Source organism: Stegostoma tigrinum, chromosome 2 (assembly GCF_030684315.1).
Source record: "Stegostoma tigrinum isolate sSteTig4 chromosome 2, sSteTig4.hap1, whole genome shotgun sequence".
Taxonomy (NCBI): Eukaryota; Metazoa; Chordata; class Chondrichthyes; order Orectolobiformes; family Stegostomatidae; genus Stegostoma; species Stegostoma tigrinum.
Window position 1 is genome coordinate 144,248,311 of NC_081355.1, and position 16,149 is coordinate 144,264,459.

General features: G+C 39.8%; 1 protein-coding gene across 2 annotated transcripts in view; it reads right to left on the reverse strand.

Moving 5' to 3' along the window:
- dpp6a (dipeptidyl-peptidase 6a) overlaps positions 1-16,149 on the reverse strand; it is a 1,430,988-nt gene that overhangs the window by 1,220,012 nt on the left and 194,827 nt on the right. The window lies entirely within an intron of this gene.

Genomic DNA, 16,149 nt, shown 5'->3' on the forward strand with positions numbered 1-16,149 from the left:
CTACCATTCTGTAGCTTTTCCCTACAGTCTTTCTTAAATAATGGTGCCACATTAGCCACCCTCTAGTCTTCTGGCACTTCATCCTTGGCTGTTGATCAGCAAGGGACCCAGCAATCACTTGCCAGCAGCACAGTGGCTTAGTGATTAACATTGCTGCCCCACAGCACCAGGGACCCAGGCTCAATTCCACACTTTGTGTGGAGTTTTCATGTTCTCCATGTGACTGTGAGGGTTTTTTCTGGGTGCTCCATTTTGATCCCACAGCCCAAAGATGTGCAAGTTAGTAGTTTAGCCATGCTAAATTGCCTATATTGTTCAGGGATGTGTGCCTTAAGTGTGCTAGTTATAGGAAAGGGGAGGTAGATGGGTCTGGGTGGGATGATCTTCGATTATCAGGGGGATCAAGGGTCATGGGGAGAAAGCAGGAGAATGGGGTTGAGGAACTTATCAGCCGTGATTGAATGGTGGAGCAGGCCTGTTGGGTGAATGGCCTACTTTGTGCTCCTATGTCATATGGTTTTAGGCAAGCTTTTTCTACACAGTGTATGGTAAGTGCTTGGAATGTGCTGTCAGAGGAGGTGGTAGAGGTTGATACAATAGCAACATTTAAGGGGCATCTTCACAGGTGTACGAATAGGCAGGGATTAGAAAGATATGGACCATATGGAGGCAAGGGAATATAGCTTAGAAAGGCATCATGTGTCAGGCTGGGCTTGGTGAGCTGGAGGGCCTGTTCCTGTGCTGATAATAAAGTGTGAGGCTGGATGAACACAGTAGGACAAGCAGCATCTCAGGAGCACAAAAGCTGACATATCGGGCCTAGACCCTTCATCAGAGCACCTGAGATGCTGCTTGGCCTGCTCTGTTCATCCAGCTTCACACTTTATTATCTTGGATTCTCCAGCATCTGCAGTTCCCATTATCTCTGCTCCTGTGTTGCATTGTTTTTTGTTCTTTGTAATGGCAGTGACACACTCTTAGCTCTTCGGCAGTGAGTTTCGAGTCAAACCATTTACAGCATAAAAATGTTATTGCTCACTTCTTCTTGCATCTCTTACCCAAACGTTAAACTTGTCTCCCCTCATACTGATCACTAATAGTAACAGCATTCTTTTCATCAGCCTTTTTCTGAACTTCGCATTATCTTGTGAAACTCTTCTGTCTCTTCTTTACAGGACCTGTGTTCAGACAGTTGCTAATGACACCAGATAAGAAGGAGAAATGAAACAGAGAAACCAACTCAAAAATCAGAGAGATGCAATAAATTGTGAATAGATTAATAGAAGTTGCAATTTCATGCAGACAAATGCAAAGTACTGCTCCTGGGAGGGATGCATGCCTGTACAGTACTTTATGAATGGTACAGCAAAGCCTGAAGTAGGATAGAATCTTGCTTTTTCAGTTGAATTAAAACTAAGGTGGCAAACCATTAAATCTAGTCTCATGTTCAATTACATACCCAGAACAACTGAACATAAAAGTAAGAGGCATTTGTCATAAATCATACTATCACAAACATGTAGTTATAACATGATATATTTATAAAGTAAGCTAAGCTGTCTTTAAAGTGGACACAAGGAATCTCAAAAATAGCTCCTGTAAAGCACAGGAGGATTCAACTGCAGCAAAGTAGACAATAGGGCTGTATTATCTTGACAATCAATCAAAAAGAGTGAGTTCACAAAGAATGGATTTCGTGATTGTTCACCGAAACCTCAAAAGCTGTGAAGACTTGAAACTTCTGCAGTGTGAAACAGAAGATGAAGGAATAACACAAGGAACTGCAGGATAATTGGTTGTTAATTCATCAATAGTATCTTGCAGCTATTTTGTTGAATTGTGAGAAAAAAAAGGCTGAAGACAACAATTCCAAGACAGCTGTGTTTTCCCGTGATGAAAGATTGGACAAACTAAGCTGGGTTTTTGTTGGAGTTTACAAGAGTGCAGGATAAAATAACTAAGATCCTTAAAGGTTTTGAGAACGTGGATATAGCTAAAGGACATTGTTTCAAAACAAGGAGTTCCTGTTTTAGGACATGGATGAGGAGAAACTGGAGGTGTAGTGGACAGACAAGAAGGTTACCTCAGAGTACAACGGGACCTTGATCAGATAGGCCAATGGGCCAAGGAGAGGCAGATGGAGTTTAATTCAAACAAATGTGAAGTGCTGCATTTTGGAAAGACAAATCAGGGAAGCACTCATATACTTAATGGTAAGATCCTGGGGAGTGTTGCTGAACAAAGAGATCTTGGAGTGCAGGTTCATAGTTCCTTGCAAGTGGAGTCCAGGTCGGCAGGATGGTTAGGAAAGTGTTTGGTATGTTTTTGCCTTTATTGGTCAGAGCATTGAGCGAAGGAGTTGGGAGGCCATGTTATGGCTGTACAGGACTTTGGTTAGGCCACTTTTGGAGTACTGTGTGCAATTCTGGTCTCCCTGCTACAGGAAGGATGTTGTGAGACTTGAAAGGGTTCAGAAAGGGTTTACGAGGATATTGCCAGAGTTGGAGGGTTTGAGTTATATGGAGAGGTTGAATAGGCTGGAGTGTTGAAGGGCGAGAGATGACCTTCTAGAGGTTTGGAAAACCATCAAGGGCATGGATAGGATAAATAACCAAGGTCTTTTTCCCAGGATAGGGGAGTCAGAGGGTATAAGTTTAAGGTGAGAGGGGAGAGATTTAAAAGGTACCTAAGGGGCAAATGTTTCACGCAGAGGGTGGTGCATGTATAGAATGAAGTTCCAGATGAAGTGGTGGAGGCTGGTACACTTACAACATTTAGAAGGCATCTGGATGGGTATATTAGCAGGAAGTGTTTAGAGGGATATGGGTCAAATGCTGACAGATAGAACTAGATGAATTTATGATATCTGGCTGGCATGGACAAGTTGGACCAAAGGGACTGTTTCCATGCTATACTGCTGTGTGATTGCATGACCTTCTCATTTGCAAATACTGATATGAGCATTTATTAAGGACCTCACCCTCTTCCTCTGGTTCTATGCATAAATTCCCGTTGCTGTCTTTGAATGGACCTACCCTTTCCCTAGCTACCCTCTTACTCCTTATATATGAAAAGCCTTGGGATTTTCCTTAATCCTGTTTGCCAAGGACATTTCATGTCATTTTAGCCCTCCTAACTCCTTGTTTACATTCTTTCCTGCTACCTTTGTATTCTTCAAGGGTGCTGCCTGTCTTCAATTTCTTACACCTCAAATATGCCTCCATTTTCTTTGTAACTCAGCTCACAATTTCTGCTGTCATCCAAGGCTCCTGAATCTTGCAATTGCTATACTTCACTTTCACAGGAACATATTGGTCCTCAACTTTAATCGATCGGCTTTTAAAAGATTCTCACATACCAGATGCAGATTTATCCTCAAAAAGGCGTCCCAATCTGCAAATCTCAGTTCATTTCCTAATATTTTGGTAGATTTAAAAAAAAATTCTTTCATATTTATCCGACAATCAACATCACTGAAAAAGATAGTTTTCTCATTTGTCTTGTGATTTGGGAGAGTCTGCTGTTTGCAACTTGGCTGTCATGTTTCCTACATCATAAAGCCATTTTAAAAAGTACCTTTATAGCCTGAAAAATCCTTTGAGACCCTCATGAATTTTCAAAATATGCTAAATAAATGCAAGTTTTCTTTTCTTTAAGAGTTTCATAGTGCATCTCTCAGCTGGTATTTCCAAACAAACTTATTCCATTTTTCAACCAGACTGCAAGAAAGTAATTTTTAAAAAACCAAAGGCACTGCGGATGCTGTAAATCAGAACCAAAAACAAATTTGCAGGAAAAGCTTAGCAGGTCTGGCAGCAACTGTGAATGAAAAAACAGAGTCAACATTTCGGGCCCGGTGACAGTTCTGAGGAAGGGTCACCAGACCCAAAACGTTAACTCTGTTTTTTCATTCGGAGATGCTGCCAGACCTGCTGAGCTTTTCCAGCAAATTTGTTTTTGAAAGCAATTTAATAGACTATTCCATGGAATATGAGAAAAAGAGGTGTTGGTATTTTGAAAAGCATTAAGGGAAACTAGTTGTAGTAATGCCAAAAATGTCATTTTAACAAAAAGAGCACAGGGTTTTTTTTTCCAAAAGTCCGTGGTGATATTGTACATGTACTTGTAAATATTTATAGCATTCTCTCACCTAAAATATGCTCATAAATACATTTATCATATTGATCCAAATTGCAGCCAGAAACTCCAATTACTCAGTCATAAATATAATAATTAATCAGTTAAAATTAAAATATTGCTAATTATTTCTTACCATGAGCAAAATTTAAGAGTATAAGAATGAAGGTGGATGATGAAGTGGAAGGGGCATGAGTTAAAATGATAATAGAATTTTATATGTTATAAACAGTACTAATGATATCAATGTTGTTAATTTAGAAAAGGCCTGTGAAAGTATGCGTCCTCATCTGCCTCCCTCAGTATTCTGAGATAAATCACATCAGATCCTGAGGACTAGTCTCCCTTAATGCTTTTCAAAATACCAATACCTCCTCTTTTTTTCATATTAACATGCCCCAGAATATCAATATACCCCTCTCTAGAGTCACCATGACCTTTTCCTTTGTGAATACTGATACAAATTATTTGTTAAAGACCTCACCTACTTCCTCCATCTTCAGGCATAAATTCCCTCCTGTGTCCTTGAGTGGACCTACCCTTTCCCTAGTTACCCTTTTGCTCCTAATATATGTAATAAAAACTTAATCCTGTTTGCCAAGGACATTTCATGGTGACTTTTAGCCCTCCTAACTCCTTGTTGAAGTTCTTTCCTGCTTTCTTTATATTTCTCAAGAGTTGTGTCTGTCTTCAGTTTCCTAAACCCTGGGTACACCTCCTTTTTCTTTATCACTAAGCTCACAATTTCTTGTGTCATCCAAAGTTCCTGAATCTTGCCATCATTAACCCTCATTTTCACAGAAACATGTTGGTCCTGAACTCCAATCAACGAGCTTTTGAAAGATTCCCACATACCAGGAATGGATTTACCCCAAAATAGCCGCCCCAATCTGCAATCCCTAGTTTCTACCTAATATTGTTGTAGTTAGCCTTTCCCCAGTCTGATACTTTCACCTGAGGGCTGCTCTTATCCTTCTTCATAAGTCGCTGAAAACTCACAGAATTATGGTCACTGTTCCTGAAATGCTCCCTACTGATACTTCGATCATTTGGCTGGGCTCATTCCCCACTACCTGGTCTAGTATTGCCCCTTCCCTAGTTGGATTATTTGCATTTTGCTTCAAGAAAACTATCCTGGGCTCCCATAACAATTACCCTCCCATCCAAGCCCATTGACCAGGCCTTGGGCTAACATGTGAATTCATGTCCCCTAGCCAAAAAAAAATTCACATTTAAAGGCTGTTGGCAGTCAGTCAAAGCTCTGACACTATTCCATGGTCAGCATTTACTGTCTTGGAACTCACAATCCCAATTCCTGATCTCATGGCTCCATTGGACCCACCGTATGGATACCCTGCTCATAGTTTAGTGGCATCTTGCTCTGCACCTCTTTTACCATGCTTTAATACAACAATGATATTGCACTGAGTAGCCATTGGCTTTCGTTCTTCACCAGTTTATTACCCAATTCCAGGTCTTACTCCTTAATCTTTATGTAAGACCCTGCCAAATGGTTTTCAGAATTCCAAGTATAATATGTACATGTCGGCTTCTACAGTCAATGTGCAAGATGGCTTCCTCAAAGGAGACACAGACGTTGCACTTCCTCTTCCTGAACCCATATGTGATGAATCTCCTTCCAGGCCAGGTGGAATTCGAACCTGGATCTCCTAGCCCAGAGGAAGAAACACTTGCAATATGCCACAAGAGCCCGCCTTTTCTGAATCTATGTTGGTCATTGCTAAGTGGGTTATTAAGTAGAGTGCCTATTGACATCGCTGATTGAAACAATGGTGGGACTTAAGACGGGACTCACAGTAAACAATCTCCTTTAAAAAATGTGTTCACTCAGAAAACTATGTCCTTGTTTCATCGATGTGTAACAGCAAACAGGCTAGTTGCTTTCTAACAAGTTCCCTGTGACGGAGAGAAAAGAAAACTTGCAATCAAAACCACAGCAGTCTCTTGATAAAAGCAGGATGATTTCACTTACAAAATGAAATGAGTGGAAGGTAGTTATCTACAAATTAAGCACATGAATTCAATCCTAGTCACTTGCAGACACGACTGACTGGGAAGTTACCTAATCATCTCCATCATAGCTAGGGGTATCACCATAGGCAGCTGGTGATACTGCATAGATCCTCCTGATAATCAATTAAATTATTGTAGACAGAATGGAGGAAAAATTAATAAGCCGTCTATTGCCTGTGTCTGTTTATTTTCTTTAATAAATATAAGCACCACAATGGCTTGTTTTCAATCTTGAGGTATCTCCCTTGTGTTACAATGCTCAGCAATTCCTCATGACCCTCATCTTTGCAGAATTCTTGGATAAATACCATTTATCCTTGGTGACTTACTTGCTTTGAGCTTTTTAAGCCTGCTGAGGACTTCTGTCTCATTAGATCAAAGTCATTGATTTTACTTTGTTCATTACTGTTTGAGGAAGGCACGTTGCTCATGACATCCCTATGTATAACTGGGAGAAAGTAACCATTCAGAATATTAATTATATGGCATTAATCCCCAATTTTGGGTCACTAACATCTGAGAGTAAAAGTCAAGAAATATAATTTTCTTGTTAAAAACCAAACTCGTAGTTTGAGTGCTTGTGAATCAGTGAAAGACTATCATGTTAAAGAAACAAAATATCTATCAGGGCATATAGATCTGATCTGGGATCTGACTTGTCCAGTAGGAATATCAGCTGGGGCAACTGAAACTCATGTCCAGTGTTATGATTCCGGTTGATGATAATATTCGGCCAGTCAGTTTCGAGTTTGCTACCTGGAATGAAAGACTGCAAGTTTTATTTTTGTAATTTTTTTCCAGTGGTAGTCAGTCACTGAACATATTCATAAAAGGCTGCCAATGCACCATTATCAAAAGGACACCAAATATTTTTGCATGAAAGGAAAGCTCAATATGTCACATTATGCTTAAGCTGCTTAAAGTCTGATTGTAAATATCAGAAATCAAGAATCGGCCCTTTTCTCCTCAACAACAATCTTCACAGATACTCAAATCTCAGTGAAGCATCTTTCTGTCTCTATGGTACAGCAGCTGTAAATCAAGTTTCTTTTCAGCAAATGTATGCAGCTACTGGGGCCCTCTTATGGAACAGTCGTAGTGTCCCTATTGCTGAACTGAGAGGGCTGGGTTCAAGTTCCACCTGCTCTAGACTTGTGTAATAACATCTCTGAACAGGCTGAATTAAAAACAAAACTATAATACAGAAACATGATGACAAAATAGTGAACATCCAAATGGTTCTGTCTAGTGAGTTTTTGCAACTGATTTATAAAAATAATCATTCTGTCTTCTCTAATCAAATAAAAGCAAAATGCTGGAAATCTGAAGCAAACAGATTTAGTTAATAACTGCATTGACCAGAACTGCACACGGGATTGCGTGTGTGTTCTGCACGTGGTTTGAGAAAGGTTGAGCTTAACTTCACTAGTTTCAATTCTATCCCTCAGGAAGGAAACCACAGCACTTGGTCATAGACATAGAGATGTACAGCACAGAAACTGATCCCTCAGTCCAACTTGTCTATACTGGCCAGATATCCTAAATTAATCTAGTCCCAGTTGCCAGCATTTGGCCCATATCCCTCTAAATCCTTCCTACTCATTTACCCATTCAGATGCCTTTTAAATGTTTTAATTGTACCACCCTCCACCACCTCCTCTAGCAGTTCATTCCATAACTATCACTCTCTGCATGAAAAAATTGCCCCTTAGGTCCCTTTTAAATATTTGCCCACTCACCTTAAACCTATGCCCTCTAGTTTTGGACTCCGCCACCCCAGGGAAAAGACCTTAGCTATTCTACCTATCCATGTCCCTCATGATTTTATAAATGCCCATAAAGTACAGTCTCTGATGCTCCGGGTAAAATAACCCCAACCTATTCAGCCTCTCCCTATGGTTCAAGCCCTCCAACACTGGCAATATTCTTGTAAATCTTTACTGAACCCTTTAAAGTTTCACAAGATCCTTTCCTTAGCAGAGAGACCAGAATTGAATGCAATATTCCAAAAGTGCCCTAACCAATGTCCTGTACAGCCGTAACATAACCTTCCAACGCCTATACGCAGTGCAGTGACCAAAACACGCATTCCAAATACCTTCTTTACTACCTGTCACTCTACTTACTAGGATCTCTCTTGTGATGCAGTGGTAGTGTCCCTACCCCTGAACTGAGAGGCCCAGGTTCAACTCCATTTCTGAAGAAGGGTCCAGACCCGAAATGTCAGCTCTCCTGCTCCTCTGATGCTGCTTGGCCTGCTGTGTTCATCCAGCTCTACACCGTGTTATCTCACATTAAGGTTATTGACAGCTTTACAAAAATACAGATTACCATCAAAAGGTTTTGTAATGCCGTGGAGTGTCTCTATATTTAGGCCAGAAGCTCTGGCTTTGGGTCACGTGTAAGGATTTGTTGGCTGTGGAGAGTATGTAGGTAATGGAGCCAAATAAATTAATCGGCAGTCTGAAAGTTCTTCCAACATACGCGGCAGTGAGAGAGTCTTGTGGTGAGTCAGCCTGCAGAAGGAAATGGAACTCACTGAAGCATTTTGACCAAAAACGTGCACCAATCTAATGGAAGTCCATGGCCTAATATGAAAAATATCAGGAGAAAAGGAAGGTAACTATCAATGGAATTTCTGTTTCTAGTTAACAGTGATGTGCAGTCTTGAATTTCCATTGAATGAATGAGCTTGTTTCTGAGTTGTGTACTATAAGATGGATCAGTTTGGCAATTATATCTCATTAGTTAGCTTTTGGTTAATTGTAGATGAAGTTTGTAAGTTCCCTGCTGATTAAGATCATTTCAGCACAGAAACTTAAATAAATCAGTGCTAGCAGTTTTAAAAATTACACATTGTCATCTTGTAGCATTTGAATGTTTAAGGACTTAACATAATATAAAGAAGATATATTGAAATAGCTTACTTTTACCTTTAGGCTCCTAGCATTTCAATAAACATTGCACAGCCAAAATATTATTCCTGCTGTAATGTGAAAAGCACTACAATTAGATGAATAATCACATAATCTATCTTATTTTGGGTTGACTGAAGAAGATAGTTTGCCTAGAATATCAAGTGAACTTCCCCTTCTTCGAGCCACGTAATCTTTTATACGTACTTTAAAATGCATCTCTGAACATCTCTCTCAGTACTGCATGCAAGTATTGGTCTGAATTACATGCTAAATTGCTGGAGTGGGGCTTGAACCCACAACTTAAATATCAGACAGAATTCCCAAATCAAAGTTGCTTACATGTCATCCTTATTAATTGCTACTGGCAGAGTGATTTTTAAAAAATGGATTACCATCAAAGGAGGTTCTGTTTCCAGTTAGGAGTATTAATATTGAAACATTGTTGGCATGTAACAATAAATCCCATTCACCCTCTAAACTTGAACCAATTCTTTGGCTGAATAGTTGTCCTAGGTATTATGTGTCTTGAGAAATTCAGATGGGAAACCTATGAATAGGTTTGATGATATAGGGCAGCAGTATTGAGAACTATGAGATCAATAAACTTATCTAGCCACAGGCCATTATAATTTTCAAACCAAATTACTCAAAAACAACACATTGAATGAGATACAATCTGTAAATATTAACCTGGTATTTAGAGATTAAGTGTTATGTTAACAACAATGGTAACTTATATTTAGGAAGTTAATATAATGAAACATGCCAAGGCACCTCACTAAAGGAAACAATATTTGACATTGAGACACAGAAAGATGTTAGAATAACATTACTGAAAAGAAATGCCAAATGAGGACCTTGATTGGTGTTCAAGTTTCAACGTACCTCTTGAGAATGAGATTATAAATTCACAGTGCACTGTAAACAGTCAGATTTCATACAGATAACTATTAATTAGAAACATTCAATACATATGAGCATTCAACAAGATTATATTCCCACTTGCAAGATAACATTTTCCTTTGCGTGCCAACAATCTATCTCGCTGCCTGAAAGACATTCAAAGACGTTGCTTCCATTACTAGAAAACCAGAAGAAATAGGAACAGGAGTAGGCCTCCTCAAACCTGTTCCACCATTCAATAGGATCATGGTTTATCTGATATTCCTCATGTCCAGTTTCCTGCCTTCTCCCCATAACCGTTGCTTCTCTGATTGATAAAGAATCCATCTATTTCAGCCTTAAACATACACAAGATCTCTGCCCTCACAGCTTTCTGTGACAAGGAATTCCAAAGACTCATGATCCCCTGAGAGATTAACTTTCTTCTCATCTCAGTCTTTACTTGATACCCCTCTATGTTTAGACTATAGAACATAGAACAATACAGCGCAGAACAGGCCCTTTGGCTCTCAATGTAGTGCTGGCCTGTGAACTAATTTAAGCCCATTCCCCTACACTATCCAATCATCATCCATATGCTTATTCAAGGACTGTTTAAATGCCCCTAATGTGGCTGAGTTCACTACATTGGCAGACAGGTTGTTCTGCACCCTTACCACTCTACCACCGCCCTATGCCCTCTAGTCTTAGATTCTCATAAAAGGAGAAACATCCTCTCAGCATTTACCCTATCAAGCCCTTCAATAATCTTTAAGAATTCTATATGTTTCAACATATAATAACATATATGTTTATATTACCTCTTCAGGAAGAGAATTCTAAAGATTCATAGCCCTTTGTGAGAAAAAGAAATCATTAAACAATGAACTCAGGTCTAGAATCATCTATAAAAGTCCTTTTCACCTACCCTTTGTCAAGAGTCTGCAGATTTTCAAAAAAGTCAGCTCTTTCTCTTCTAAATTCCAGCAAGTACAAACCTAGCCTGTCCAACTTTTACTCAGATGTCAACCTGCTCATTTGAGAAATAGTTGAGTAAATCTTCTTTCCACTGCCTTCAATGCATTCACATCCTTCCCTCGGTCCATCCATCTCAGGGATCTCACCAACAGCTGAAGTATAACCTCTATAGTTTTTAAATTTAATTTCCCTTACAATAAATGACACCATTGTACTAACATTCCTAATTAGATGCTGTGACTGCGATTTGTGATTCAGGCAACAGAGCAGCCAAATACTTTTCCATCTTCGAGGTCTAAAATCTCAAAGTTTTTTTTAATTCTTCTTGCCAAAATGGATAATTTCACAGTTTCCCACATTGTACTTGATCTGCTAAAACTTTTCCCACTTTCTTAGCCTATCTAAAGCCATTTGTGGCCTCCTTTTGCCTTCTTTATAACTTATTGTCCTACCTGGCTTTGTATCATCAGCAAATTTAGCGATTTACCTTTGCTCTCTACAACCAAGTAACTTACATAAATTGTACATAAAGTTGATGTTCTACCATTGATCCCTTTGATACACCACTTGTTAAAACTTGCCAACTGAAAAAGGAACCATTTATGCCCACAGTCTGTTTCATTTTGGAATAAGACGGGTGCTTCTGGTAATAATATGGAATCAAGCTTTTGAGCCCCCTTCCCCGGATACATATCGGGCTGAGTCAGCTTTCTAAACGACTGCCCACTCTGTGGTTCTCTACAGAAGAGATCTGTATCAATTCAACTGCTGAAAAATGGTATTAAAGCACACGTTCTTCTCAAGGTTTTCAATTACCAAGATACGTTAGCTCAAAGCTGTCATGGTTTGATGAAAATTTTCCAATAAGATCTCAGAAAGCCCAATACAAGAGGAACCCATCAAATTCATTTCCAGCAACTTGAAAATTCTCATTTGCTTAAGGCAGTACTTGCAAATTCATTGAATGTATCTTGGATAAGCAGCTCGTCAGACTCTGGAGCAAAAGGAAGAATTTTTATGATAATATGTTCAATGAATAACACTCCATCACATTTCTTTCAGTGCAAGGCCCGTGTAAGTTAAACAATTCTAAGAATTCTAAACCAGAGGTTTGTCAACCAGGGCCTGTTCATAGTTGCAAAGAAAACAAACTATAATCTTAGGAAATGCTGTCATATTTTTGATGTTTGAGGAAGTAATTTGCACTGCAAATGTCTTTATTATGATCAGTTCAAAACCTTGAAGCTACTAATCACCAATGCTGGAAAGTAACCTATTTAGCGGGCACAGAAGATAAGCCAGCTGCTGGAAATATATTTCAAACTAATTTTGAGAAAGGAAAAGAAATCATATGATGAAAATGAACGTTAAAGCTAGTGACATAAAAATGCTGACCAAATCACCCAAAAGGCATCCCTTTGAAATGTGTGCTTTCCACGAGGGTTTGAGTGTCCAGTCATTTTCAGATTTTTTTTAAACTCAGGCTCCATTGAACATTGATCATCTTGCAATTCACAGGCAATAGCACAGGCACAAAACAGATGCTGCCAGGCCTGCTGAGCTTTTCCAGTAACTTTGTTTTTATTCCTGATTTACAGCATCTGTCGATCTTTCGGTTTTTAAATAGCGCAGGCATGCTAACCACAGTATCTGCAAGTGGAAGTAGATCCATTTTGATATAAAAGTTGAGACTTGAGATTCGTGTAAATGCTGAGCATTGATACTTATATTCCAAGACGCCACAAATGAATGAATATAAAATATTAAAATGCATGATTTTAAAAATCCAAGCATGGAACCACAAACACTACCCTCCCCTTTGAGGGGTGTACTTGTTCATTTTCTTTCTTACGATTTCATCCTTTGCTGGGGATCATTGTGGATTCAAAGGCTGAAGATTGCCTTTGGCAATGTTTCTGATCACCTAGTCAGGGTGGAAGGAGGCAGGCAGTAAGAGCAGGAGAGTGCCCTGGTGAACCATGTTTGTGGAGGAGAGGTGCTCCTCAAGCTGTAGCCTCTGATGAAAATCTGGTCACTGATTCCAGGAAAAACTAACCATGGAAACAGACATGAAAGCATGCTCTTTTCCTGCCCTAAAGGTCACAAGGCATGGAAGTGCCTCCGAGTCTAAGTATGGAGGAGGCCACTTTCTGACAAATTAGTTACTGCATTCAGCATAATTTCAACATGGTGCATTCTGCAAGAAACAGTTGCTTTGTTACATTTAGTTGATAATGACAGTGCTGAAGATTCCTGCAATGTTTTGGGAGATTGCACCATGAATGATTAATATCAGGAGTTTCAGCACTGACAAGACAATGTGATGATTTCTGTCATAAAGTTGTCACTCTTGCAGAAATATACTGATAGCAGTAGCCAGGTTTTGTTTTAAATAAATACAGAATCTACATATAGAGGTCTGATGTGTTGTTTCACCCTCAAAACTGAGTTTTGTGGAGATCTTTGCATTTTACTTTGTGATGGACATTCAGTTTGGCAAATGGCAAACGAACTGCCAGCTAAAGATATAAAGGTTACTGCAAGAAAATGAACAATTCATAATGCATTTTTCCATCCTGGTGATACAGCATACAACCTTTCATTATATTTTAAATGAAACATTGCAAGCCACTCAACCATTTTCCTTTGTTATTTTTGTTTAAATTACATTTTCACACCTCTTCTGAATCCTGTAATCTATAAACACAATCTCTAAAGGAAGTAACCCAGGAATCACCATCAGAGGATAGAATTTTTGAGCATGCCTTGGGTCGATAGTTACTATCTTCAACATGGTGGTGGGAATTCATAATAGACAGAATTAATGACGTTAAAACAACAGATTTGGATCCACATGATTTGGTTTCATTACCTTCCTGCCATTAATCTCTTCACCCAGAACATGTTACTGAACAAGTCTGTAAGGTCTATGCTAAAGGGTCCCAGCGATTTGAACTAGAGTATGGTATATTCTATTTATGATTTGCTTTATTACAAAGGTGTGAAGTTTATAGGGGTTAATCTGTTCATGCATTTTACATATGCTACTCTGCACAACGATTTGGAGGTTGTGATTCAGGGAAATTCAGGATAGCTCAGAAAGCTGTTAGAACCCACTAAGTTCAATCCCACTAGAAGATAATATCGGGCAGAATTTAATACTTTTCCCCAAGGTGAAGGTGAAGATAAGGGAGCATTAAATTGGGATGAAAACTGCAGAGTTGGGGCTCCACTACCTCCTGCTTCAGCCTGATAAATCAGGGGTGAGGCTGATGGGGAGTTTTCCTGCACCGATGCCAACTGGAGCCCATTGTATAGTAACCACCTGAGGGGCTCTTTCCACTGCCACTGATATTCAACTAGCCATGTAGCAAGTGCAGAATATAAAACTTCTGGGATTTTGCTTATGTGCTGCGAGTTGGATCATAGAATTCTGAAGTGGGGAAGCAGGCCATTCAGCCCATCGAGTCCACAGTGAGCCTCCAAACAGCATTCCATACAGACCCACCCCCTCACCTCATCCTTGTAAACCTGCATTTCTCATGGCCAATCCACCTCGCCCGCACGTCTTTGGACTGTGGGAGGAAACTGGAGCTCCAAGAAGAATCCCACACAGACATGAGGAGAATGTGCAAACTGCACACAGATAGTTGTCCAAGGCTGGAATCTAACAAGGATCCCTGGGGCTAGGAGGCAACCACTGAGCCACCGTGCTGCCCGGGTCCTTTGTGTACAGGTACTCAGTGCCTGATTAAGGGGATTCAACGTACAGAACAGAGTAGGGGGGAGGAGGAGGGGTGGGTGGAAGGCACCCAGACCTAGCTTCCTAGCTATTTATCTGAGCTTCCTACATGTCTCCCACAACCAGAACCTAAGCTCCTGATCCTGGGAAGGACTTGCTACCAGTTGCACAGCCTCTTGACTGACACTGAACACCCTGGGGCCTTTCCCAGGCGAGTTGACACTCTTCTTACACTAGCTCATCAGCCTGCAGGTGAGACACCCATTGTCCGAATTCACTTCCACCCACAGTGGAATCCCATTGGACTGAATCTCCAAAGGTCAGGCGTTTGAGCTAAGTGTACAATACATGATCTAGAACTATCTTTTTGTTCTGGAATTCCACTTCACATTCCTCCCAGTCCAAGCATGTGTTGTCGCATTAATATGTGCAGTCAGGGAAGGCCCTTAAAATGTTTTTTTTTAAAATGCATTTCAGTACAATTTTACAGTAAAGAATTGTACAAACTTTTATCAAGAGGGGAGAAATCCCACTGTTTTAATTTCAGCCTTTGTCTTTCTTGTGTGTTGCATCAGTAATTTCCATAGAGTTTCTAAGGCATGCACTGGCAATCCGATAAAAGAAAAGGAAATGGCACCGGAGGAGAAAAATGACAGGTGGAACAAGGTGCAAAAAAACAGCAGAAATCAGGCATGACTTTTTTTAAGTATTCTCTCTTCGTACACCATTCCGTGAATAATCTAGCCAAATTGGACAAGGAGAGACAACCAGAACAGCGGCTGGGTTAGGTCCACATGTAAACGTCCTTGGACAGTCGGGGTCTGTTTGCCGTGCTCCACAGGAGTCCCATGGGCTGACAGCACATTACAATCAGGATTCACTGGATATTGTTACTGACCAAAACAACAGCTGTCTGTTTTTAATTTTTGAATTGGATTTCACTGACAGTAACATCATGTGGCAAGAACACACACCCACTTGGACTGATTATATCTTCAGAACCCGTTTTTGATTCAAGCTAGAGTTGTCCTAAACTGCCCACCCACATAAAAAACTTTATTTTAAGAAACAAGAAAAAAAAGATGAGGAGTTCTGCACTTCCTCACATCCTGTGCATATTCAAGCACTAGTAGGTTCTGTTGGCAAGAACTATAAAAACACACAAACACACACATACACAGTCACACACACACATTCACACACACACACAATTACACACATACACACAATTACACACACATACACAATTACACACACATACAATTACACACACATATACAATTACACACACATACACAATTACACACACACAATTACACACACAAATTACACACATACACACAATTGCACAAACATACACAATTACACACACATACAATTACACACACACACAATTACACACACATACACAACTACACACACATACACACAATTACACACACATACACAACTACACAC